At 40.7% G+C, this 27,267-nt stretch overlaps 1 protein-coding gene across 3 annotated transcripts in view; it reads left to right on the top strand.

Annotated features, from left to right (window-relative positions):
• LOC101426306 (leucine-rich repeat and calponin homology domain-containing protein 1-like) overlaps positions 1-27,267 on the top strand; it is a 128,348-nt gene that overhangs the window by 43,536 nt on the left and 57,545 nt on the right. For 2 of the 3 annotated variants that reach the window (XR_011645858.1, XR_011645860.1), the window contains exon 2: positions 96-172. The gene's annotated coding sequence lies outside the window, so the exon portion shown is untranslated. The other variant, XR_011645859.1, reaches the window with a different exon arrangement.

Below are 27,267 nucleotides of genomic sequence, written 5' to 3'. Positions count from 1 at the left end.
CATGCCACCTAAGGGAACACTGATGCTTGTAAAACCTAGTTCTTTACCTGGAAAATCTCTTTTTTTAACCATACCCCAATCCTCATTTCTTCCAGGATATGGAAGCAGAATGACTCTCCAGACAAAGCCAGGAAGAATGCTCTGATTTTCTTATGCAGATATTTCCTCAAGAGTGGGTGCTTCCACAATATGTGCTGTTTTTGCTTCCACTTAGAGTCATTCCCAATTACAGAAATGAAAACTCCATACTGGATCATGCTGTGTGGTGTTTGCTCAGGTACTTTGTTCCCTTGGTGCTTTAGAAGAACAGGTGGGAAACGGTGGTCAAGTCAAAGGCCCTATAAGCCACAGATGTCTGTGGCAGAGCACATGCTTTGCTAAAACATAAATCCCTCAAGTCCATTTTGCTTTGCGATCACAAAATTCTTAATCAGTGGAGGAAAAAAAGTTGCTGAGGTCAAGACCCCTACCATGGAGTTTATAATCTGCTGCCTTTTGTGGATGCCCTTTTAAAGAAGGGGTCAGTTTGAAGAGGACCCCACTTGATGCTTTCCTCTGCTAGGAAATTGTATATATCAAATATACATAATTAGATATCCTTATCTGAAGTCAGTGGAAAGAGAAAGAAACAAGAAAGGTAATATTTATATCCTAGACAAAGAATAGTGACCTCACCTCAGCATTAGATGGGCCACCTCATCTTCTTGGTCTTTGGGAAGCTCCACTATCATTTATTCCTTGGGAGCTCAGAGGTCACAGAGTATCTGTGAGCACGTTGGTGTTTAACCATGAATTACTCAGGGAGTATTCTGGCCTTGGGCAGGAGGGTAGAGTGGAGTTTGTAGATTAACAAGTACAGTATGAGCTGCTGCTGGGCCATCCTTCTTACTGTAAGAAGAATAGCAAAGACAGTAGAAGAAAAGAATTGTAGTTAATGGCAACCTAAAGTAACTTGTAATAATCAGCCTACAAATGGTTCTAAAATTCAATGACAAGTTCCCATGGTGCCTCCCATTTGTTCTGTATCTCACCTAAATTTCCAAAATTGCTAGTGTCTTCTTGACATCTTCCAGATCATTTCAACCTCCATGGAGTCACAAATGCTGACCCTGCAGATACCATATGTTCTATAGGAATTCCCTAATGAATAATGACTTTGAATATCTTTTCATGTGCTTATTGGTATTTGATACATCCTCTGGGAATTATCTGTTCAAGTCTTTTGCCCATTATTAGTTGGGTTGTTTTTCTTTTTGTTGTTGAGTTGTTGGTGTTCTTTTATACATAGTGGCTATTTAAACCCATACTGGAAATAAGATTTGCAACTATTTCTGTAGGTTCTTTTCACTTTCTTGATAATGTCCTTTGACAAAACTTATGACTTCTGATGAAGTTCACTTCTATTTTTTGTCATTGTGCACATAGAATTCTGTACCTCAGTTTTTCCACCTGAGGAGGAGGGTTGTAAATCAACCATGACATTTGTCTATGAATGACTTAATGTATATAAAGTATGTAGTGCAGATGCTGGGGAAGGTTAATGAAAGGTCCAGTGTCTTGCCTGAGATCTCACAACTTAATATGACTCAGACCTGGATTCTCAGCTGGGAGTGGAAACTCCAAGGGCAGTGCCCTATCCATGAAACACAGCTGCTTTGCCAGTAAATGACCGCTTTGCCAGTAAATGACCACTTTATTTTAATCCTTGCTTAAATTTACGTGTCTGTCAGAAATGGTATAGAGTGTTGTGAGCCAGTGCCCTTATGGGGAAAACTGATGATAAGATGGAAGGGTGTAGCTGTGCAGTGGATGGGCATGATGGTGGTGCTGTGAGTTTATTGGGATGGGTGGTGCTGCTCTGTGAGGGGTAGGGTGGGGGTGGGCTGCACTATCCATGGAACTGGGGCAAGGGTTGGAGGAGGGAACAGATGAACTCTGGGGATTAGTTGTGTAGTGAATGGGTGTGACAGCAGTGCAGTGATGCTGTTGGGTTGGGTGGTGCTGGCTTGTGAGGGGTTGGGGAGGGGAGGGTGGGTTGGACTGTACATGGAACTGGGGGGAGGGTTGGGGGAGGGAGCAGGTGAACCTATTGGCACTTGTGGGTATGTGGTTGAAATGACAACATTGAGAATATTATTTTGGCAAATATGGAAGGGAGAGTTATTGGTTTAGGGTGTTGGATGTGGGGAGCATGCAGGCCAGGGCCCACCTGAGGCAGGCTTCTAGGGAGTGTGTGAGTGTTCATCCCATCGTAGTATGTGTTATCAGAGGGTGGAGACCCACATAATGAGAGGGAAGGGGTGGCCTCCTGGGGAGTCCTGCTGTGTTCTCAAATAGAGTGGCAGGAGTCTCTTGAGATTGTAGGCAGTGCTTAAATGGGAGGACAGGCCAGTATATGGAGCCCTCAGTGTTGTTGTAAGCAACTATGAATCTCGTTCTTTAAGCAGTGAAGCATGATGCTTGCCCAGGTCCAAAGGGGAGGTGAGAGAGAAATAAAATAGGTGGAACTTGGGGCATTTTTGGGGTGATGGAATTGTTCCACATGGTCTTACAGTGATGCATACATACCTTGTTAAATGTCATCAAAATTTATAAAAGTGTAGGGTCCAAATTATAAACCATAATGTAAATCATTGACCATGATTAATAGCAGTGCTTCAATATGTGTACTTCAATTGTAACAAATGTACCATCCACATGTAAAATATTATTGGTAGGGGAAACAGGGAAAGGGGGAGGATATTGAGTATATGGGAATACCCTATATTCTCCACATGGCTTTTCTATAACCTAAAGATTCTCTGAAGATACAATGAAGAAAATAAGACACTAGGGGAATAAATGGAAGAAAATGTCACTGTACATACAAGACAACAGATCTTACAGTGATGGCATAATGAAATATTTTTAAATTTTTTTTTCAATTTTTAAAAAGTTTTTTGTTATTTTTTAAACTATCATTTCATTTTCTTATTAATTATGTTTGGTCATTTCATTGGTTTCATTTTTTGAAGAAATGTTGAATCTAAGAAGGGCTCCAGCTGTGGCAGGGGAGGATCATTGGTGTGGGGCGTCAATGAGGGATTCATGGGAAGAGGTTCACCTGGGGCATGTATGTGAGGCGTGTGGTCAGATGTTCATGGGCATTGTCACAATTGGTGAAGAATCACACAATAACCAAGAGAACATTAAATTTCCCATTCTGCCACATTCCCTAATGGGATGGCAAGAATCCCCTGAGTATAGGGGCAGTGACTAGTAAAAGAGCATGGGCCATTGATGGGCCCTTGACATTGATGACTGTACTTATGAACCTTTACTTTTGAAATTGAAACCGAGCTTAGTGTTATAGGCTGCCTGAGAGTTACCTCCTGAGAGCCTCCCCATTGCTCAAGTGTGGCCTCTCTCTAAGCCAAACTCAACATATAAATGCACTATCTTCCCCCTGGCATGGGACATAATGCCCAGGGATGAGGCTCCCTTACACCGAGGGATTACTGCCAAGCACCAAGTAGCAAAGAAACTGGAAACAGACATTGACCAAAAGGGGGAAACAGTAAAGACAAATGAGTTTATATGGTTTAAGAGACTTCAAAGTGAGTGGGCAGATCATTCTAGAGGTTACACTTATGCATGCCCTAGTAGGATTGAATTGCTACAGTAAATAATTGCCTCAAAGAGCTGGTTCCTGAGAGCTCTGGAGACAGCCAGACACTATAGGCTGGGTTGACGTCTGAGGAGTTTGGCACCCCCCATTGGGTCTTACTTTGGAATTTATGCTCCCCAGTGTGACAGAGTTGGACTCAGTTGCAGTTTCCAAACACATGACTCTTCTGCCAATTGTATTTGAACCTATAGTTAGTAATAGAATTGATAGGTTTATGTCCAAGAGACTTATAGTTTTGGGTTTTCTATGTGCCAGTTGGGCTCTGTAACCCAAGAGGTTTGCAACACCTACTATCCTGTTCTTGGACTCACCAAGGACATCTGACAAGGAGATGAGAATGGACAACAGCCATTCCAAAGAACAGAGTCTGCAACTACAAGAAGATAGTCCATCCGCCTGCCCCTTGGGCTCTAAGCCTCCTCTCAGAGACAAACTGGACATCGCCATTCCAGAATCCTCACAATCAGAGAATGAATGATGGACTACAGTAGACTTACTGTTATTCTGTTACAGACTTATTGTGATTCTAGTAATGGAAGAACTTTTATCATTGATGAGGAGGCAGTGGCCACCAGAGGTTCTGAGGGGAGGGAGAGGGAAAAATAGGTGTAATAAGGGGCCTTTTCAGGACACTGGAATTGTGCTCAATGATGTTGCAGTGTCAGGTACAGGCCTTTATATGTCTTGTCATAACTTATAAAATTGTATGGGAGATAATTTAAACTATAATGTAAACTATGATCCCCACTTAGTGGCAGTGCTCCAATATGTGGTCATCAATTGTCACGAATGTACCACACTAATGAGGGGTGTTGTTATGTGGGCAAGTGTGGGAAGGGAAGGGAGTGGGGCATTTGGGATTTGGGAAAGGGAAAGGTTTTCCTGAGCCCTTTAACCTTTCCAGCACCTTGGGCCTTCTCTTTGCTAGAGCTCTGAGTGAGGGGCTAGGTGTAGCAGATTAAAACAATCATCTTGGCTGTGGAATTAAAAATCAGTTTGTCCTGTGGTCCCCCAATTTAAACCTTTCAATAGCCTTAAAATAAGGGTGGTTAATAATCCTACTAATGAATTTCAGAAAGCAAAAGAAAAGTCCTTGAAAGCTATGGAAGATCTTTCCTAAATTATGATTGAAACAAATTAAACAATTGTAATATATTCCAGAACCTAGCATTCAGTATGCTTTTAAGATTACTCACAGTTTTAGAATTTTATTAAACAAGGGAAGTTTTAAACCTTTTGTAAAGGAAGGAAAAAGAACATTCCTGGAATAAACTATGATGATTTCAATTTTATTTAACTTAGGTGTAATCTCCCTACATTTATAGAATGCCAATTAAATAATATATTGTCTTTAAGACAATGAAATTCTAAATTCATGTTTAATGGAATTAAGTTAAACAGAGGCAATGTAGATCTGCCTCTCTTCAATGAATAAAGTAAGCTTCATTGGCTGCTAATTATAATTTTTTAAAAAAGATTTATTCCCCCCACCTTTTTGTTTTTGCACTCGCATGTGCTTCCGGTGACTTTTCTTTAAGAGGCTCTGGGAACCGATCCCAGAACCTCCAATGTGGGAGAGAGGCATTCACTTTCACAAGCCGCCTCATCTCTGCAGTCTGCTGCATCTCTCAGTGTCTCTCCTCTGTGTCTCACTTTGTCATGTCAACTTGCTGCACCAGCTGTGCACAGCATGGGCTGTTAACTCTCCATGTCAATGGACTTTCAGCCCTACAGTGCTCAGGCCAGTTTGCCTTTACCAGGAGGCCCTGGGAATTGAAGCTGGGGCCTCCTATATGGTAGATGGGAACCTGGTCACTTGAGCTACATATGCCTCCCTAATTGTAATTTAATAAGCTTATTTTAATGTGAAGTATCCAGTCCACGTGGTTATGGTAAATTATATGGAGTTTGGAAAAGCATCTTCTAAACTGAAGCATTTAAGGGACTAATTCCAGGAAACCATTATTAATTAGAACTGTACATTGATATTACTAATAAAGGGTAACTTCATAGCAGGGAAACCTATCAGAGGCCACCTCAATCTGCATGTTAAAGTGGTGGTATGGAAAGATACTCTTGATTGCTTTGGGAACCCTTAGTTTTCATAAAATACTGGAGAAAGTAGTTTCTCCCTTACTGCTAAAGTAAAATACCTGTTCATTTACATAACTTGGCAAAAGTAATATCGTTTAATATGTTATAGATTATATTGGAGGTATTTAGAAAGTATGTAAAGATCAACAATACGGAAGTCTATCTCTTTTAAAATCTCTTGAGCATCCAAACCTGGCTGAAATACCCTGCATGTTGCCTGTCCATTTGAGTTGTTGGCCAAGTTGGTCACTGACCTCTACAAAATAAAGGTATCTATCAGATCTCTGGATATGCTCCTGAAGAGGATGAAGAGTACATTGCAGCTTCAGACTCCTGCCGCAGCCATCGACGGATTGCTAATGGCGAGATATACAATGGACATTGCCTCGATAGTGTCTCTGTTTCATAGTGTCGAAGGGCACTGTGCACCAGGCATGTGAAACACTGGAGCCCTCCCTTCCTAATCTCTCTCTAAGATCAACTGTGCTGCAGCACGCTGGCTGTGTGAAGGACTCACCATGTGAAGCAACAGTGATCAGAGTACTGTGAGTAGAACTTAAACACAATTGGCATTATGGCCTGCTCCTACGGGGAGATAACATGTATGGTATTGCAAACCTGGAGCTTAGATCTATTAACTGCAGCTCAAAGAGGAGTTTGTGCATTGATTCATGCATTGATTAGTATGAAGTACTTACCTACATACTGATGAATATGATAATATCTCTTCAATTCTAGATCATATGCAGAAGGCTTTTGAGCATGTTAAAAATCTTGGTAAACTTAATTCATTTTATAAGTAGGTAAGGAATGTAGCTGTAAGATAAAGGAATGGCTCTCTTAAGTACCATCTTTATTTTCTTTGTCATGTGCTTGTCTTGCTGCCTATACTGTCTCTGAGTTTCTGTCTAGGGCAGTCCCTCTTCACACCTCTCCTAGCTGTCCTAAGCATAACACTGCTGTAGGAACTGGGATGGAAGTTCATACCAAAACCTAGCAGGTCTCCTACAGTCTCTCCCTGGAGTTAACCAGCAGCATACAAGAATTCTAGGAAGAATGCTGTTTCCATTAAGTTTGGGAGGGAGCAGCCTTTGAAGGTACCTGTCCTTTCTCACTCTTGTGGTCTAGTATGTCATGACTGTACCCCTTTTTGGGTCTTTTTCCCACCATCTTCTTTATCTCTTTATTGGGACCATGGATTTTCAAAATTTGAATTAAGTTTATTTCTTATGAATCAATGCCTTATTAATCATGTGGGGATTCCATCCAGTTCCAACCAGGATGTGGACCCATTTTTCCTCAAACACAATAGAAGACCGAGAGAGGTTCATGCCCTGTCAGGCAGGGACTACTGCCCTAACCAGCAGGAAGCAACTACAGAAGAATGACCTTGGCCCCTCAGCACCCCTTTAAGAATAATTGCATGAACTCTCTGAGGGCGAGTTGAGACAGTTGAGTACAGGGAAATGAGGAGATGAGCCACAACATGGCCAACAGACAAGGCCTTGACCTTGACTTTCAGGTTCCAGTTGGGACTCTTTCCTGGACTGAGGGGAGGCACTGCATATTCCAAAGAGTACTCAACTTTGGCTCCCATTACTGGTGGGATAACCAATAGCAGCTTGGCCCCTTCCCATTAGCATTAGTAAGGGGAGGGAAAATTAATAGCTTTGAAGATGACCACACAAGCCAGAACTCACTTTCTCTGCCTAGAGGAGCCGACACCAGTAATGGTGCTTCTTTCCATCCTCTCCATTTCTCAGCAAGTTCTCTTCTTTCTTCCATTTCTAAATAAAATCTTTTTCCTGGCCTGACTAAAAAAGAAAGAAACAAAGAAAGAAAAAAGAGAGATTCCACAAAAGATGCTACAGATGCAGCTGTGAATAGGGTTTAGTGACTTCCACAAATGACAATCCACGTAGCAGCAGAATGTCCCCAGGGTACAGGAAGCCTGGATGTGCAATTCTGAAATCCCAGAGTGTTACCCCATTAGTAGGAGACCAACATTTTCATGGTTTGAATCCACACAATTCTGAGTAATGTACGTGTTTTCAAGATGCTCAGTAAGAGAATCAAGGTGTCTTGTGGCCAGCAGGATTTTTATGTGTAGATGGAAAAATTTTAAATATCAGTAAACAAAATTACATCTATTCTTTTTTGCTAGAGGTTATTTCTAAAATAAAGTGTTTAAATACAGTATGCACAAAAGTTACTGATGAGTTTTTGGACCATGTGCTATACATAAGTTACTTTGGCAGATCTTGTATATGCCTGATAATAGGAAAACCAATTGTTGACAAAACTGTAGGTCCTATTAAAATGACTCTGAACCTATAGGATTGGGAATCTCTAGCACTAGAAATAAAGTTTTTAAAAAAATCTAAAAACTGCTACCACAAAAACCAAATTAAAAGACTAAATAAAAATGAAACTGAAATTCAAATGCCTCATATGAATGATAAGAGTCATTGGAAAGGCAGCACTAAAATACAATGAGAAATTAAAATTTAATTGTAAGAGTAAAATACTCATAAATATAATTTTAAGTTCAGAAATAAAATGTATTTGAAGACATGTAATTGAAAACACCTTTAAAGATAATTGATTCTGAAAATATATACACATTTAAAGATAGTACCTAGACAATATGGCAGTTGTTCCCTTCCAAAATAAGAGTTTAAATAAGGGGCAATAATAATCAGATTGAGAAAGAAACTAGAGAAGGACAGGCGCAGTGGAGAAAAGGAGTGTGAAGACCCATACTTAAGAGGATATGAAAAGATCTTGCTGGGGAAGGGAGGAAAAGGGTTTGATGTTGACTATATGGGAGTCCCCTCTATTGTATATGTGACTTTACTGTGATCTAAATTTTTTTGAAGACAAAATTAAAAATTAAAAATTAAAAAAAAAAAAAGGGTGTAGGCACCGAGGAAGGAATGGAAGAGATTGCCTTGCCACTGTACTTACAGGGCAACAGGTATTACAGTGATGAAAGGCAAAATATCAAAACCAAAGTTTTATGATATTTTTCAATTTTTAGTACCCCTGTTTTTTACTTTATTTCAGATTTTCTAAATTAATATGACTTTTGTTTCTAATCTTGAAACCTATTACTATTTCATTTTCGTACTGATCAAATTTGGCAATATATTATGCTTCATTTTTGAAGAAGTTTTGAATCACAGTGGGGTTCAACTATGGCAGGGGAGGAACACTGGTGTGGGGTGTCATTGATGGGGGGCACATGGTTGGGAGGGAGTTCTGGGCAGGTATATAGGCTATATAAAAAGTTTTGGATATTCGTTGGGTATTGTCATAGTAAGTGGAATTACAAACAACAACTGAGGGAGTGATGAGTTCCCAGCTAGGGGAGCTCTGTCACATTCCCCAGCAGAACAGCAACAGTCCCCCTAGTGCACAGGCAAAGACCAGTGAGGAAAGATGATCCAATGATGGGCCCTTGGTACTGATGACTATGCTTATGAGCCTCTGTGCTTGAAATTCCAACTAGGCCTAGAGCTGCAGGGTGCATAAGAGTTACTCCTGAGAGCCTCCTTGTTGCTTAAATGTGGACTCTGTCTAAGCCAGACTCAGCATGCCCCCAGCATGGGACATGACTCCTGGGGATGAGCCTTCCTTGCACCGAGGAATTGCTCCCAAGCAGCAGCTGGTGATGCAACTAGAAAAACGCCTTGAATAAAAGGAAATGGTAAAGACAAATGAGTTTATATGGCTAAGAGACTTCAAAATGAGTCAGGAGGTCATGAGAGGGGTTGCACTTATGCACACCTCAGCAGGATCCCAGAGACAGCTAAAGTAGATAACCCCAGATAGTGGTGCTCCTGAGGGCTACAGAGGCACACATGTTCTACGGTCATGGCAGATGGCTCTGGTGTTCAATGCCTTGCCAGTGGACCCTACTTTGGAATTTGTGCCCCCGAGTGTGATGGAGTTGGACTCACATGTGACCTCTCTACACATGCCTCATCTGTCACTTTTGCTGAACCTGGAGTTGGTGTATACTCAGTAGACTTGAATCTCTGGACTGCCCATGTGCCAGCTGGGCCCTGAGCCTCAGCGGAGTTGTGGCACCTTAATCTCCGATTCGTTGGACTTACTCAGGTCAGCTAACAGGGAGGTGAGGATGGTGAACCACCACACCAGGGAACTGAGAGAGTCTACAACTGCAAGCAGGAGAATTGCATCCATCAGCTATGTGGGATCTAAGCCCCCTGTCGAGTTAGAGGTGGAGTGGACACCACTATCCCAGGGTGCACAGGATGGTGGAATAAAATATGGATTAGATTGGATTTACTGGTATTCTACTATAGAACTGTTGTGACTCTAGCAATGGAAGGAACTGTATCATTGATGTGGAGACAGTGTACAGAGGAGTTGCTGAGCACAGGGAGAGGAAGGAAGCAGTGTGATATGGGGGCACTCTCAGGACTTGGAGTTGTCCTGAATGATATTGCAGGGACAGATGCAGGACATTATATATCCTGCCATATCCCACTGAATGGACTGGGAGAGAGTGTAATCTTCAATGTCAGCTATAATCCATGCGGTATAGCAGTGCTCCAAGATGTATTCCCCAATGAAGTGAGTGTTTCCCTGATGAAAGAGGTTGTTGATGTGGGAGGAGTGATGTGGGGTGGGGTGTGGCATAATCAGTATGTCTTATTTTTTAAAAATTTATTTATTTCTCTCCCCTTCTCCCCACCCCGGTTATCTGTGATCTGTGTCTATTTGCTGCGTCATCTTCTTTGTCCACTCTGTTGTCAGTGGCATGTGAATCTGTGTTTCTTTTTATTGTGCCATCTTGTTGTGTCAGCTCTCCGTGTGTGGACACCATTCCTGGGCAGGCTGCATTTTCTTTCACGCTGGACGGCTCTCCTTACAGGGTGCACTCCTTGCACATGTGGCTCCCTTACTCGGAGGGCACCCCTGTGTGGCAGGGCACTCCTTGTGTGCATCAGCACTGAGCATGGGCCAGCTCCACATGGGTCATGGAGGCCTGGGGTTTGAACCACAGACCTCCCATGTGGTAGACGGACTAACCACTTGCCCTAACCACTGGGCAAGTCTGCCACCCGCAGAACCTCTTATTTTTTTAAATTTTTAAATTTAAATTTGAGGTTTATTTTAAGATACATAGATCACAATAAATGTTACATTAAAATATGTAAGTGTCTCCCATGTATGAGGGGCCATAGATATGGTAAAAATCATTAGAAAGAAACTTCTAGTTGTAAAGGTGCACAATTCAAAATGAGTGGAGTAACTGTGACGGTTAGGCTAATGTGTCAACTCAGCCAAGTAATTGTGCCCAGTTGTTTGACCAAGCAAGCACTGAGCTAGTTGTAATACAAGGACATTTATGGACTTTAGTCACCAGTGACTTTACTGCATAGATGGCCAATTGCATCTCCATCAGTCAAGGAGATTGTCATCAGCAATGAGTACTGCTTTATCCAGTCAGCTGAATGCCTTAAAAGGGGAAGTGATTCCAGCATTCCAGGACAATTTCCCAGCTCCTGTTTGGACAACCACTGTCTCCCAGACACTCGTCAAGAACCTTCAGTGGACTTTCAGTAGATCCCTTGCTTTGCAGCCTGCCTGTGGAACCTGGGCTTGTGCATCCCCATGGTCTTGTGAGAGACTCATATAAAATCTCTTACTATTGACAGATATCTCCTATTGATTCTGTTTCCCTAGAGAACACTGACTAATAGTGTAACCATGACTATCAAAAAGATGTCAGAATATTGAATTGTTATGTAGACTTACAGATATTTTCAATCTAAAATATGGTATGTGTACTCTCAGATAATTGGATGTTAAGTGAAGGATTATTTCTAGAAACTAGTCAGAATTATGTTAAAGGAATACGTTTTATTCCACTATTTTCAGAAACAGAGAAACATTTTAAGAGAAAATACGTGTCCCAAAACTCCCAGAGCCATTTTTCCCACATTTTTATTATGTAGTGCATTAATCTCATAAAATGTTGAACTTGAGGAAAGTTGTCTACATCAGTTTTCCCGTGAAAACTCTGTAAGTAAGACAATATTCAAGAAACATTCTAATCAATGCTATCCCAGTCATAATTTTTTATTATTTAAGCAAAATATTTTAAAGCTGTAGTATACTGATATGTTAAATTTTATTTCTTAAAGAATTATTGTCATTTCTGTGTTTAGTTTTCATATCTAAGGATGAAACTTTTGAAATGTTCTTTGATCTTATCTGCCACAGTGACTTTAGTTCATAGTTCTGTGATTCTTCTTAGATTTAAGTCTTCATGGTCCTACCATAACTATTTTTACCAACATAAAATAGAATGGTAGATCTAGTAACACGTGATCTGACTTCTACACTTTCAAAAATTGTGAATAGTTTTAAGTGCATTTATCTTTTACTGAATTTATTTTGCATACTACAAATAGTCCGATTATTTTTGGTCACAGTTGGCACTTACAAGTATCTATAAGCTATTTGTATGATGGTTTTCCATGGTATAAGCTTTTACTCACATATAAATATATCTCTGGCTTTGGAGGAAGGTGTAAGTCAGGAACGGGACCAAAGAAAATGCCTGAACAATTTAAACTACTGCTTGGTATCATTTTGAAGTGACTTTGTACAATTCTAGCCTGTAGTCTTGGAACATGGACCAGAGTTTCATAGGAACAAAAGAGATAAATCCTTTGCCTTTAGTAAGTTTTAATAAGGAAATTTCCTTGGGCACCAAGTACCTTTTAGTATATAATACTCAGTGCTACTGTAAATACCTATTTTTATATCACACTAACACAACAATTTACTAAGAATAACTTATTTCCTAGTAAATGTTTTAAATACTTAATTGGGAAAAATGGTCTCTTAAAGGTCTGCATATATCTTTTTATTTTTACCCCATTAATATTGGGTTTTTCTATGTAATTCTTTATGTGTATGTCTCAGATGTGCCTGGTTCATTTGGTATCATTATAGGAGTGATGTGCATTTGTTTCTTTATATTTTAATTTTTACTCATGTTAGACATGTTGTGTCAAGGTACCCAAATCCACATACATAGGTCATAAAATATTTAAAAATATATAAATTCCTTCCAGTGAGTGATATACACATTAGTTGTTTATTTGTAACTCTTCATACAATATGGGTTGAATACTTCAATTTCTATTTGTGATTCTTTGCATTTCTGATTGTTCAAGAGCATTCATTTTGGTATATTTTCATCTGAGCTCTGCATGCACTTACCTCATTCAAAAGCAAGCCTCTCACATGTCTTGAGAAGCACTGGAGAGAAACTTGAATGAAAAGGAAGACATGATTGTAAGTTTGGAATGCTGGGATTGTATTTAGGGCCTGTCCTAAATTTATTGCATGACTGTGAGCAACTCTCAACATATAGGACAGCCAGACATTTTGCTTTTGCTTATAAAATATTATATATAATTATGTAAGTGTGTGAAATGTAACTAGAGCTGAGTGAGGCAATAGGAGATAGGAAGATAAAGCTCTAGTACTTTCTCTCCATACATCGAAAGGATATTGGGAAAGGAGGAATCAGGTTAGCTCTTAAATGGTGTGGGATGTAGTGACATCACATGGAATCTACAGTCCATCTCTTGCAGTATCAGTGAAGACACTCCAGTTCTAATAGGAGAAATTGGCTTATACAGGCAGGCAGGATGGGGAGCTTCCCTCCTTCTCTGACTTCTGCATGTGTACAGGAGGAGGCAAGTGTCACCAGACAGCCTGCCACAGAACAGGCACCACAGTATGCAGCTAGGGCTGGAGAGCAGAGTGAGCACCTGTCAGTGTGCAGCCTTCTCAGGAGGGGCGGGCTGCTGAGAGTTCAGGAATTCTTTCCAGGATTAGAAATGGAAAAAACCAGATATAGGTGTTGTTTTGTCCTGTCACTAAGAAACTTTAAAAATTTCTAACTTGGGTGGTGGAATTTCTGCCTAGAAGACAGTTATCAAATTTGGTATCCAAATTTTGGATGGACAACCCCCATCCAAAAAAACCCAAAGAGAGTATATACAACTTCAAGCAAGACAATTCCTTCTATCTGCTGAATAAGTTCTAAACCCCCTCTCATTCTTAAGCAGAGTGGATGTCATCCCCAATACGTCAAGACTGAGGGATAAACAAAGTGGGGAATGCAACCATGGACCACTGCAGATTTTTTGCTATTGTAGTTATTAGCATGTGTAACCGAAGAATTTGTAAAATTGATATAAAATAGTAGTTACCAAAGGTCATGAGAGGAGGAGTAGGGAAGAATAGATGGAACATGAAATTGCTTTAAAGCTGAAGCAGTTTTGTTAGTGTGGGTGCAGTGTCTCTAAAGGAGCTCCCAGATAGCCTTTTGACCTGCACCCCATGGAGCCCCCACCATTGCAGCCACCTGTTTGCCATTTCCTTCCTGGTGGGAAAACGCTTAACCCTGGTAGGATGGCATGTGGGTTTGCCAGTCAGCCCCAGGATATGAATGGGACAGGTTTTGGAATAAGGGCTAGGAAGAGACCTGGGTTAAGCATGCCTTTCATTAACTACTTAGTAAATGAAGTTTACCAGGACCTTTTAACATGTTCAATATCCCTCTGCAGATGATCTAGAACAGAAATGTCTCATTATAATCATTAGGCATATAGGTTCTGTGCTTAATACTAATTAATGCAGCAACTAATGCATATGTTTCTTTTTGAGTGGCAATTAATAGATCTAAGCTCCAGGTTTGCAATACCATACATATTCTATCTCCATGGGAGGAGGCCATAGTGTCAATTGTGTTTAAGTTCTACTTACATGTCTCTGGTAATCATTGCTCCACTTGGTATGCCCTTCATACAGCCAGCATGTTGCAGCACCATTGACCCTAGAGAAGAGCTAGGAAGGCAGGCTCCAGTATTCCACCAGCCTGGTGCATAGTGTCCTTCAGCACCATGACACCGTGCTAGTCTGGAGGTGATATCATTGTACCTCTCGCCATTTTGAGCCATTGTTGGCTGCAGCAAGAGTTTGAAACTCTCCCTCCCTTTTCTCCATTAAGAAAATCTTTGATTAGTGTGGTACATTGGTTCCAATTGTTGAACACATATTGAAGCATTGCTACTGAGCATGGACTATAGTTTACATTCTGTTCGACACAACTTTATAGGTTATGACAAAATGTATAGAAGGCTGTATCTGTCATTGCAGTGTTATGCAGGACAATTCCAATGTCCTGAAAATGCACCCATGTTGAACCTATTCTTCTCTTTTCCTCCCCCTCAGGACCTCTGGTGGCCACTGCCTTTACCATGTAAATTACCAATTACAAAGTAATTTCCATTGTTAGAATAAAACAGCAATAAGTCTTTAATTGTATACTACTAAGTCTACTTTAGTCCTTTGTTCACTCCCCAATCTTGAGGATTTGGGGATGGTGATGCCCACTCTTGTTTCTAATTGAGAAGGGCTTAGTTCCCATGGGGCAGATGGATGGAACCATCTTGCTTGCAGCTGCACACACTCTCTGTTCCTTGGGATAGGTGTTGTCCATCATCATCTCCTCGTTAGTTGTCCTGGGTGAGTCCAGTAAACTGGTGAGTAGGTGTTGCAACCCTGCTGAGATTCAGGGCTCAGCCAGCACATGAACAGACCAAAGATTTAAGTCTCTGGGACATGTATTTAAAAGTATAGTGCTAATTTTAGTTTTATACTTTCAAAGAAATGCTTTTAATTCTGAATTAGTGATGTATTTTATTATGACACCCTTCTTTTGGTATGGTTGAAGGACCACACTTCTCTTATTCTATATAATGTGATTTTTGTGGATGGTGTTTTGTTTTGTTTTCTTTTTTTTTTTTTTTTTTTTTTTTTGATGTTGAGAATGAATTTAGAGGACTTGGAATTTTTCTATTGGAAAAATTGGGGTAGAAGAAATAAGTATCCCTTGTCTACAATATTGATCCTTGATATGATCCAGTAAATCTTTCTACATGCACTTGTAAGTTTTGGTTATCCATTTATCTATCTATACCTACATAATTTTTTTTGGTGAAAATATTCTGTAGTTCTAATGAACTAAGAAGAGTCAAAACAGTGATTCAAAATCCAGTGTTTCTTCTTACTCTATCACATTGTTTCTCAAAGTGATTAGAAAGTCATAGACTTTCAAAGTCATAAAAAGCCCCTTCCTATGACATAGATTCTTCCTGAATCGTTGCTTTTTCTTGATTTCTGCAGCCCCATTGTTCAGATCCTCTTGGACCCTTATTTCTCCCTCCTTTACACTTCCTCCATATTCTCAGTTTAAAATTAGTGGTTAAGGCTTTTTACTTTTGCTTTTTACCCTCTCCAGTCTTTTTCCTTTTGCAGATCCCTTATTTACCCACATTTACTTGTGCTTTTTGTACAGTTACTCACAAATCTGTAACTTAAGCATTGGTTTTTCATCAATTTGTTTGAATCCAGCATCCACCTTTTTTCTTTGGTAGCTTTTACATGAATGTCCCCTCCTTGGGTCTGATGTAATGTGTCTAAAATGTAATTTCTTATCTTTCTGTGAAACCAACTGCCCTTTTGGAACTGATTTTGACTCTCACCTGGGATTGGAAACTCATATGTCATCCTTCACCTTATCCCCACCTTAAAAAATACAGCATTTACTTGAGTTCTGCAAATTCTGTCCTTTTTAAAATTCTTAGTACCACTTCATTGCCCCATGTATTAAGAGGTATTTATCTTTGCTTTCAAGATTTTTTTATTAGAAAGGTTGTAGATTTCCAGAAAGATGCATAAAGTGTTCCCATTTCCTGCCCCCATTTTAAACATTTTACATTAGTGTGGGACCTTTGTTACAATCAATGAGTAAATATTATTATCATTGTACTATTTTTTATAACCTTATTTCAAATTCAGAAAAATATAACAGAAAAATGCAGCTCAACAAGTTATGGGTACATTCCTCCTAAAAACTTCCTTCTCATCTTTATCTGGTCTAATTGCAAATTCTAACTCAGTTGTTCCTGTAGTGTTCATAAAGATACAGAGATTAGTTAAATGTCATAATTATGCAATATTAATGAAAACATAATGAAGAGAAAAACTGCTTAGTCCTATTCATATTTCATAAAACCAAATTCCTGTCTTTTTTTAGCCCTGAGCATTAATGTAGTATCAACCTTGCTTTTGGTAGAAAATCATCTCAATGGTGTTAATTATAGTTCCAAATAATTTATATTTTTCCATTGTATCAGCACATTCTTAACATGTGGTAGAAACCCATTCCTCTATCTTACTAATCACAATCTCCTGCCAAAATCATTGTTCTACATTCCCAGTATTCTTCAGCTGTCCTCTAACCTTAATTTTCCTAGACACTGTTTTTGGCTACATTCTCATTCATAAATCATCAGTGTTTGTTACATTCATTATAATGTGTTACCATCAAGTTCAAGCATTACCATATATGCATTTTACCTGATTAAGTATTCTATATATACCCAGCATCATCTTCCCCTTTTCGTCCACATTCCATCTCCCACCTTTCATTTCATAGTCCCAACTCCATAAGTCTATTCATTGTATTTTGATCATATTAGTGAGGCCATAAAGTGTTTGCCCTGTTGTGTCTGGTTCCTTTCCTCAACCTAATATGCTCAGTGTTCCTCCACATTGTCTTTGCTTCCGCAATTGATTTTTTCTTCTGAATAATATTCCACTGTATGAAAATACCAGATTTTGCTTATCAATTCATTGGTTTATGATTACTTAGGTTTTTCCTTCTTTTAGAAATTGTGAAGAATATAATTGTCCTATTAATTATAGTCCTGTTTCCTTTAGGGTTCACTGTATTGTGTAGTCCTAATGTTTACTTTTAATTTGTATTCTATCAATGTATATACCACCCCAAATTTCCCATTCTATCCACATTTAGATATATAATACAGTGGTGTTAATTATATTCACAATGTTGTGTTACCATCACCACTGTACATTAACAAAAGTAAGTGATCTTTTCACTTTCCAGTTTCTTCCTTCCAGTCTGTAATAGTTCTATTCAGTTTGGACCATTTACTCCTCATGACTTTCCAGGTAGCCCAAAATCTTTAGTTAGTAACTTGATCTATGCTTATTGGATCAAGTCTAAATTCCATTCTCTGGTTTTCAGACCTCCTCGGGCTTTTTCCTATTGCTTTGCAACTTACGGTTTCTTCTTTTTTAATATAGGCATTTATGGCTATCAATTTCCCTCTTGGTACACCTTTTGCTGCAAAACCATAGGTTTTGATACATTGTATTGTCATTTTCATTCTTGCAAGGTAGTTACTAATTTCTTTTGTGATTTCCTCCTTGATCCACTGCTTGTCTAAGAATGTGTCATTTGGAATTTCCTCCTGTCAGCCTTCATGTTCCTCAAATGTGGCCAGTCTCGAAGCCAAACTCAGCATGTAAATGCAATGCCTTCCCCCCAGCGTGGGACATGACACCCAGGGATGAGCCTCCCTGGCACCGAGGGACCACTATCAACTACCAACTGGTGATGCAACTGGAAAATGACCTTATATGGAAGGTTCAATGCAGATCAGCAGAATATCCCTGTCTACATAAAATAACATGACTTTAAAATGCTGTTTGACCTAAAGTAAGGGGGAAATGGAAAGGAGAAATGAATTTATATGGCTACGAGTTTCTAAAAAAGAGTCTGGAGGCTGGCAGAAGGATTGCCCTCATGCACAACTGAGCAGAGTCAGAGAGACAGATAAAGCAGATACAACCCCCAGATATTGGTTCCTTTGAGGGCTAAAGAGACCCATGGGAGTTATGGTCATGGCCGATGGGGTTAACTACCAGGTCAGATGGCCCCTCTTTGGAAATGGTGTTTATGTGTGATGAATCTGGACTCAGATGGGATCTTCCTTCATAAGACTTCCATGCTAATGTGCTGGAGGTGCAGTTAATGTTGGGGTTTAAGATATATTTAGGGGATTTGAATCTCTGGACTGACAATGTGATAGCCAGGCCCTGAGCCTCAACAGACTCCAGCACCTACAATCTGATTTATTGGACTCACCACACTCAGCTAAGATGGAGTTGAAGAAGGACAACCACCACACCATGGAGCCTAGAGTGATCACAACTGAAAGTGGGAGGATTGCATCCAGCATCCATGTGGAATCTGAGCCTCCTCTTGACATAGAGGTGCAATGGACACAACCAATCCAATGTCCACATAGAAGAGGTGGCATTGGATTGGGAAAAGTGGACATGGTGGCTGATGGGTATGGGGAAAGGAAGGAAGAGATGAGAGGTGGAGGCGTCTTTGGGACATGGAGCTGCCCTGGATGGTGCTTCAGTGGCAATCACCGGACATTGTAAATCCTCACAGGGCCCACTGGATGGAATGGGGGAGAGTATGGGCCATGATGTGGACCATTGACTATGAGGTGCAGAGGTGCCCAAAGATGTACTTACCAAATGCAATGGATGTGTCATGATGGGAACGAGTGTTGCTGGGGGGGGGGGGGGGAGAGGTGGGGGGGGGTGGGGTTGAATGGGACCTCACATCTATATTTTTAATGTAATATTATTACAAATTCAATAAAAAAAATTTAAATAAAAAAAATAAAATAAAATGTATATCTTTGTGCCTGATTTGGTTCTCTGTCCTTAACTGATTTCCACCTTCATTCCATTGTGGTCAGGGAAATGCTTTTGTATAACTTCAATCTTTCTGAATTCACTGAGAGTTGTTATGTGACCTAGCATGTGGTCTATCCTGGAGAATGATCCTTGTGTGCTCAAGAAGAATGTATATCCTGCTGTATTTGGGTGTAATGTTCTGTAATTGTGTATTGGGTCCAGATCCACTAATGTATAATTCAAAGTCTTTGTTTCTTTATTAATTCTCTGTCAAGATGTTCTGTCTAGGGCAGTGGACTTGACCCAGTGGTTAGGGCGTCCGTCTACCACATTTGAGGTCTGAGGTTCAAACCTGGGCCTCCTTGACCCATTTGGAGCTGGTCCATGCACAGTGCTGATGTGTGCAAGGAGTGCCATGCCATGCAGGGGTGTCCCCGCATAGGGGAGCCCCATGTGCAAGGAGTGTGCCCCCATGAAGAGAGCCACCCAGCATGAAAGAAAGTACAGCCTGCCCAGGAGTGGTGCCACACACATGGAGAGTTGACACAACAAGATGATGCAACAACAACAAAAAGAAACAGAGATTCCCATGCTGCTGACAACAACAGAAGCAGACAAAGAAGATACAGCAAATAGACACAGAGAACAGACAACTAGGGAGGGGTGGGGAAGGGGAGAGAAATAAATAAATAAATCTAAAAAAAAAAGATGTTCTGTCTAATGGTGATAATGGTGTATTAAAATCCCCCACTATAATTGTAGAGACATCTTTTTCTCCATTTAGTTTTTCCAGTGTTTGCCTCATGTATTTTGATTCACCCGGGTTAGGTGCCTAAATGTTTATTATTGTTTTTTGTTCTTGATAGAGTGTCCCTTTTATTAATATGTAGTGTCCTTCTTTGTCTCTTACAGTAATTTGCATTTAAAGTCTAATTGTCAGATATTAGTATAGCTCCTCCCACTGTTTTTTGGTTATTATTTGCTTGTAAAATTGTTTTCCAACCATTCACCTTCAGCCTCCTTTCATCCCTGTGTCTAAGGTGCATTTCTTGTAGGACAGCATATTGAGAGATCATATTTCCTTATCCACTCTGCCAATCTGTGTCTCTTGATGGGTGAGTTTAATCCATTCATGTTCAATTTTATTACTGTCAAGGAATTACTTACATTATCCGTATTTTCTTTAGGTTTATATATGCTAAATATTGTTTTTATTTCTCTTTAAAATGAGAAATTTTTGCTCTTACACTCTCCTCCAACTCTCTCTCTCTCCTGTTTTTTCCTTTCAACCTGCAGAACTCCCTTTAGTATTTCTTGAAAGGCAGGTTTCTTATTCACATAATGTCTTAGTTTCTGTTTATCTGTGAATATTTTGAACCCTCACTCATTTTTGAATGCCAGCTTTGCCATTTAAAGTATTCTTGGCTGACAGCTTTTTTCTTTTAGCATGTTAACTATGCCATACTACTGGCTTCTTGCCCCCATGGTTTCAGATGAGAATTTGCACTTCATCTTATCAAGCTTCCCTTGTATGTGATGGATCTCTTTTGACAATTTGACTTGTGTATGTCTTAGAGTAGGACTGTTATGATTTATACTAGCTGGGGTGCGCTGCACTTCCTGGACATGTACATCCATCTCCCTCAATAGGTTTGGGAAGTTTTCAGCCATTATTTCCTCCAATACTTCTTCTGTGCCCTTTCCCTCCTCTTCTCTCTCTGGGATGCATATAATGTATATGTTTGAGCATTTCATGTTATTCAAATTCCTACACCCCTGCTGGATTTTTTCCTATCTTTTTATCTATCTGTTCTACTATCCACTTCATTTCAGATGTACTGTGTTCCACATCATTGATCATTTCTTCTGCTTGTTCAAATCTGATGTGCTTCCAGTGTGTTTTTGATTTCTTGGCTTGTGTCGTTCATCACCATCATATCCGCTATCTATTTAATGTGTATTTACAATTTCTTCAGTATGTTTTTCCAGTGTCCTCTTAATGTCCTTAATCTCTTCCTTCCCTTCATTAAGCTGCTCATGAAACTTATTTGGACATGTCTGATTGTTGTTCCATGTTCTGCATCTCCTCCTGCATTTTAGTTTGTTCATTTCACTGGGACATGTCTTCCTGTTTCTTATGGTGGCTTGTAATTTTTTGTTGTCTTCTAGGCATCTGTTTATTTTGATGAATTTATTCAGTTGATTAGGTTCTCTCTCCTCTCTAAGTTTTTACTTTGTTTTTTGTGTGTGTGTTGTAAGGTTTCACTTTGATATTTCATTCTCCTTCTCTTTCTTTGCTGTTGTCTATGTTCCTTTGAAAAAAATAGGACCAGTGGAAAAGAAATAGATAGGAAGAGAAGAATAATAATAGTAATAATAATAGCTAAGGTAAGAGAGGAACCATACAAAACCTAGGAAAGTGAGTAATTAACATCAATAAGAAGTACAGAGGAAAAAGAATAAAAATGTAGAATAGAAACAGTGAAATGAGCAACAGAATAGAGAAAAATATATAGGATGCAGTCAAAGGCTGGGATGAGACAGGAAAAGAATAAGGAAGAGAAAGAAATAAAAAAGTAAAAAAGATGGAAAGCAGACTTGGTCCAGTGGTTAGGGCATCTGTCTACCACATGGGAGGTCTGCGGTTCAAACCCTAGGCCTCCTTGACCCATGTGGAGCTGGCCCATGTACAGTGCTGATGTGCACAAGGAGTGCTGTGCCATGCAGGGGTGCCCCCAAGGAGGGGAGCCCATGTACAAGGAGTGCACCTCATAAGGAGAGCCACCCAGCGCCTGCCCAGGAATGGTGCTGCACACACAGAGAGCTGACACAAGATGACACAACAAAAAGAAAAGATTCCCATGCCGCTGATGACAACAGAAGTGGACAAAGAAGAAGACGCAGTAAATAGACACAGAGAACAGACAATGAGGGGTGGGTAAGGGAAGAGAAATAAATGAATAAATATTTTTTTTAAAGTAAAAAAGAAAGAACACAGAAAAAAGAAATAAAAACAGGAAAAATTGAAGACCAAACAAAAAGAATTGGAATGAAAGAACAACAGAAAACAGAAGACAGCAAGATGCGGGAGAGAAAAGAAATAGAGTAGGTTAAAAAATTCAGTAAATGAAAATGAAACAGAAATGAACAAGAAATATAACAAACAAGATCCAATACAGCAGCAACACATTTCAAAAAAAGGAGAAAGTAAGTAAAAGAACAAAAAAGAAAAACTAACGGAGAAAAACAGCCTTCTCTCTTAAACCTCTAAGGATCTTTTCAGGCTGCTATTTTTCATCATTTAATCAGCCTACAGTCTGCCCTCTGCAAGTTTTGAACCAGGTTTTAGTGAATATAATAAAGAAAAATTTAAAAGGAACTTAAAAAGAGAGAGAGATCCAAGAAAAGCTAATATAAAAGGAATGTCTGTAGGATCCTTGTCATGAAGTTTCAGCTGGATGCCTGGTAACCCAGTGGCTACCCAGTGGATCTTCCAGTGAGCTAACCTGTCTCCTTAGGTAGTTAGCCTTTCACAAGGCTGTCTGTCCCCTTTCCCTTGGGCAGAGTTGATTCCTTGCAGTTTAGCCAGAGTCCTGCTGATGAGGCACCTGCCTCCTCTCTAATCTAATTCCTCTCTACCTGGGTGGCTGGGCATGACTGCCTGCCTGAGGAGATCCCCCTCCCTTCTCCCTGTCGATTTGGCATCCCTTCCAATATTCAAAGGGGGCTCAGCTGGCCAAACTCACTGACAAGAAACCACCCCCCACACTCCAGACCCCTCTTCCTCCCAGGAATCTTGGCTCCACCTCGGCTGCTGGCCCAGCCACAGGGGTGAGCATCTCACAGTTTTCCTTTGGCTTCTTTGTTTCTCCAGTACCTTCCTAGAGGACTCAGAGCGCCTTCCCATTCTCTATATATCCAAAGCAACTGGCAGGGAGGAAGATGTCTGCTCTCCTCTCAGTTAGATGCAATTCACCAGGAGTTTTGTCCTTGCTTAATATTTCAGGGGTGGGGGAGGGAGCCCTTCTCAGCCACTGGGAGGTTTAATAACTCACAGTGTGTTCTTTGGGCTTCTTCATCTTTCTGTTGCCCACTTTCCTGGGGTTGTGAAGCAGTGTCCTGGTCTGCCGTACCCCAAAGCTGTCTTCAGGGCAGCTTTTGGCTCTCCCCTTTGTTTCAGTGAGAGCTCTGTCTTACCTCCCTAATCCAATGGCCTGTTCCCACAATTCCTCCCAATTCATTTCTTCTTACAGCTGCATAATATTCCATTATGTGAATGCACCAGTTTGTTTATCCATTCATCAGTTGATGACATCTGGATTGTTTCCAGCTTTTGGCAATTGTGAATAATGCCGTTGTGAACATTGGTGTGCAAATACCTGCTTTCAGTTGTTCTGGCAACATACCCAGTAGTGGCATTGCTAGGATACATGGCAAATTCAGCTTCTTTAGGAACTGCCAAACAGTCCTCCACAGTGGCCTGTGCCATTCCACATTCCCACCAAGAGTAAATCAGTGTCCCAATCTCTCCACATCCTCTCCACTTGTTTTCCTGTCTTTTTAATAGTGGCCATTCTAATAGGTATGAAATGATATTTCATTGTAGTTTTGATTTTCATTTCCCTAATAGCTAGTGTTGTTGAATATTTTTTCATGTGCTTTTCCCCCCCCATTTGTATTTCCTCTTTGGACAAATATTCAAGATTTTTCCCACTTGTTAATTGCATTGTTTGTCTTTTTATTGTTGTCATATCATGGATATTAAACCCTTATCAGATATGTGATAGCCAAATATTTTCTTCCACTGAGATGGTTGCCTTTCACCCTCTCTACAAAGTCCTGCCCATTTATCTATTTTTTCTTTTGTTGTGTGTGCTTCAGGTGCAAGGTCCAAGAAAAAGCACCTACCACAAGGTCTCTAATATGCTGCCCTACATTTTCTTCTAGTAGTTTTATGGTCCTAGCTTTTATATTTAGGCCTTTGATCCATTTTGAGTTGATTCTTGTACAGGCAGTGAGATAGGAGTCCTCTTTCATTCTTCAGATTATGGATATCCAAGTTTTCCCAAGCACCATTTGTTGAAAAGACGGTTTTGTCCCATTAGCATGCTTTGGTAGGTTTGTCGAAAACCAGTTGGTTGTAGAGGCAAGGGTTTATTTCTGAACTCTCAATCTATTCCACTGATTGATGCCAATAACATGCTGTTTTGAAGACTGTAGCCTTGTAATAAGTTTCAGTGTCAAGCAGTGAAATTCCTCCCATGTGGCTTTTCTTTTTTAGAATGCTTTTGGCTATTCCCTTCCAAAAGAATTGGGTATTTACCTTTTCTATTTCTGTAAAAGTAGGTTGTTGGAATTTTGATTGGTATTGCATTGAATCTATAGATCAGGTTGGGTGGGATTGACATCATCATGATATTTAATCTTCCAACCCAGGAACATGAAATGTCTTTCCATTTGTTTACGTCTTCATTGATTTCTTTTAGCATCACCATGTAGTTTTCTGCGTATATAACTTACTGGGCATACCTTGTATGTGATGGTTTACTTCTCCATTGCTGCCCTCAGAAATTTCTCTTCATCTTTGACATTTGACATGCTGAGTAGTATGTGTCTTGGAGTAAGTCTATTCACATCTATTCTTATTGGGGTACACTGCTTTTTGGACATGTAAGTTCATTTCTTTCATGAGAGTTGGGAAATTTTCAGGTCTTCTTCCCTCAAATACTCTTTCTGCTCCTTTTCCCTTATATTCTCTTTCTCAAACAGCCATGGTATGTGTGTTGTTGCATTTCATGTTATTCAATTTTTTGAGCTCTTGCTCCAGTTCTTCCATTCTTTTCTCTCTGTGTTCTTTTGTTTCTCTAACTTCAGCTCTTCTGCCTTCCAAATCACCTATTCTTTCTTTTTTTAAAAAAGATTTAAAGCCTTCACTGGCTTTGACCCTGAGTGTGGAGACTGCTGTGTAGCTGCTCTCACCTCTGCCTGTACTGGCCCTTTGGGCAGTGTGCTGTGCCTGCTCCCTGCATGATGACCTGGTGTAGATGACTGTCTTGTTCAGCCTCTCACCCATTTCCTGGGGGAGCTCTGCTAAGACAGTGCCCAGCAGCCAGGCCTAGAGGCATCCAGTCTCTGCCTGCTCATCACATGATGTTCATCTCCCCAGATTAGAAACAGAACCCCAGGAAGCAGACTTGGCCCAGTGGTTAGGGCATCCATCTACCACATGGGAGGTCCATGGTTCAAACCCCAGGCCTCCTTAACCCATGTGGAGCTGGCCCATGCACAGTGCTGATGTGTGCAAGGTGTGCCCTGCCACACAGGGGTGCCCCCCGCATAGGGGAGCCCTACATGCAAGGAGTTCACCCTGTAAGGAGAGCCACCCAGCAAGAAAGAAAGTGCAGCCTGCCTAAGAATGGCACCTCCCACATGGAGAGCTGCACAAGATGACTCAGCAAAGAGAGACACAGATTCCCATGCCGCTGACAACAGCAGAAGCAGACAAAGAAACAAGATACAGCAAATAGACATACAGAACAGACAACCAGGGTGGGGGGTAGAGAAATAAATAAACAAATCTTAAAAAAAAAAAAAAAGAAACAGAACCCTGTCTTCACAGACCTGCAGCTCTTGAGGTAAGGAGTTGACAGCTGTTGATGAAGCCATCCCAGCACTCCCTTCCTGCTTTGCCCTGGTGTGGACATAGAGGCCCACCAGGACCCCATCCCACTGAGAAGCACTGAGAACCTGCTCCTGCCAGGGCCTGACCATCCGATATCCTCCAGGCCACACACGTGCTGGGAGGGAGAACTGGGAGAGTGCCCAGATGATCACTACTGTCACCTGGTCTCCAGTGCCCTGCCCTGCATCACCTTGTGTTATCTTGGGGTGTCTCCTGCTAAACGGCTAGAAAGGCCTACACTTACATCAACTCAGTCATCCCTACAGGCAGTGGAAGGCCTGGGAAGTTCAAGACCCCAGTGTTGAAGGGGTGGAGCTCCACCAGACCTCACTCCCCTCCTCCCAGTTGTGTGGCCCTGGAAAGTGACTGGGCCTCTTGGGTCTTCCCAGTCTCCTCATCTTTATAAGTCAGCCAAAGGTGTGCTGAGGCCAAGTCCAGAACTCTGCTGGCTTTTCTATGGGGTATTTATTTGGGGTAGAGGCTTACAATCACAAGGCCATAAAGCTTATGTTACTTCTCTCACCAAAGCCTGCTGCTCCCTTTTGGAGCAGAGTGGCTGCCAATGTCTGTGAGGGCTCAGCCTCCCTCTTCCTCTTCAGGCACATGGTCCCAGCTTCTTCTGATCACAGCTGGAGACTGGCATAGGGCTTGCCTCTCTTCCTCGACTCATTTCTATCTGGGCTAGCTGCTCTGTTCTCTTCAGCTGTGAACTCTCAGGCTCATCTCTTTTCCCGGGCTGCAGGATCCTCTGTGTATCTTCTCCTATGTGCCCACTACCTTGTGAGAGTCTGCTTTATCAGCCTGAGGGAGCTATGTGTTTCAATCAGAGCCCTAATCTTAATGTAATTCAATCAGATATCTCAGCGGAACCTAATCTACTATAACAAAAGGGTTATACGCCCAGTGGAAAAAGGCCAGTTTACAAACATACTCTATATATTTTTTGGAATTCATAAATAATTTCAAACTGCCACTGCCTTCCCATCTGCATCTTGAGGATCTTTTAGCATGTACTCCCTAGAGGGTTTGGCAGAGGTATATGCAATAGTCTCTCTAAAATTTATGGAATGGTGTCACAGGTACCTATACATGAGCTTAGAGGTGGAAGAATTACAAGAAAGAAGGGGAGGCAGCAGGAAGTTCAACCCAGATTAGGTTTGGTTTCTGTGGATGTGATCTT

This window comes from Dasypus novemcinctus, chromosome 15, assembly GCF_030445035.2.
Source record: "Dasypus novemcinctus isolate mDasNov1 chromosome 15, mDasNov1.1.hap2, whole genome shotgun sequence".
NCBI lineage: Eukaryota > Metazoa > Chordata > Mammalia > Cingulata > Dasypodidae > Dasypus > Dasypus novemcinctus.
Note: the sequence above shows the minus strand (reverse complement) of the source record. Positions and strands in the feature narration are given on the sequence as shown.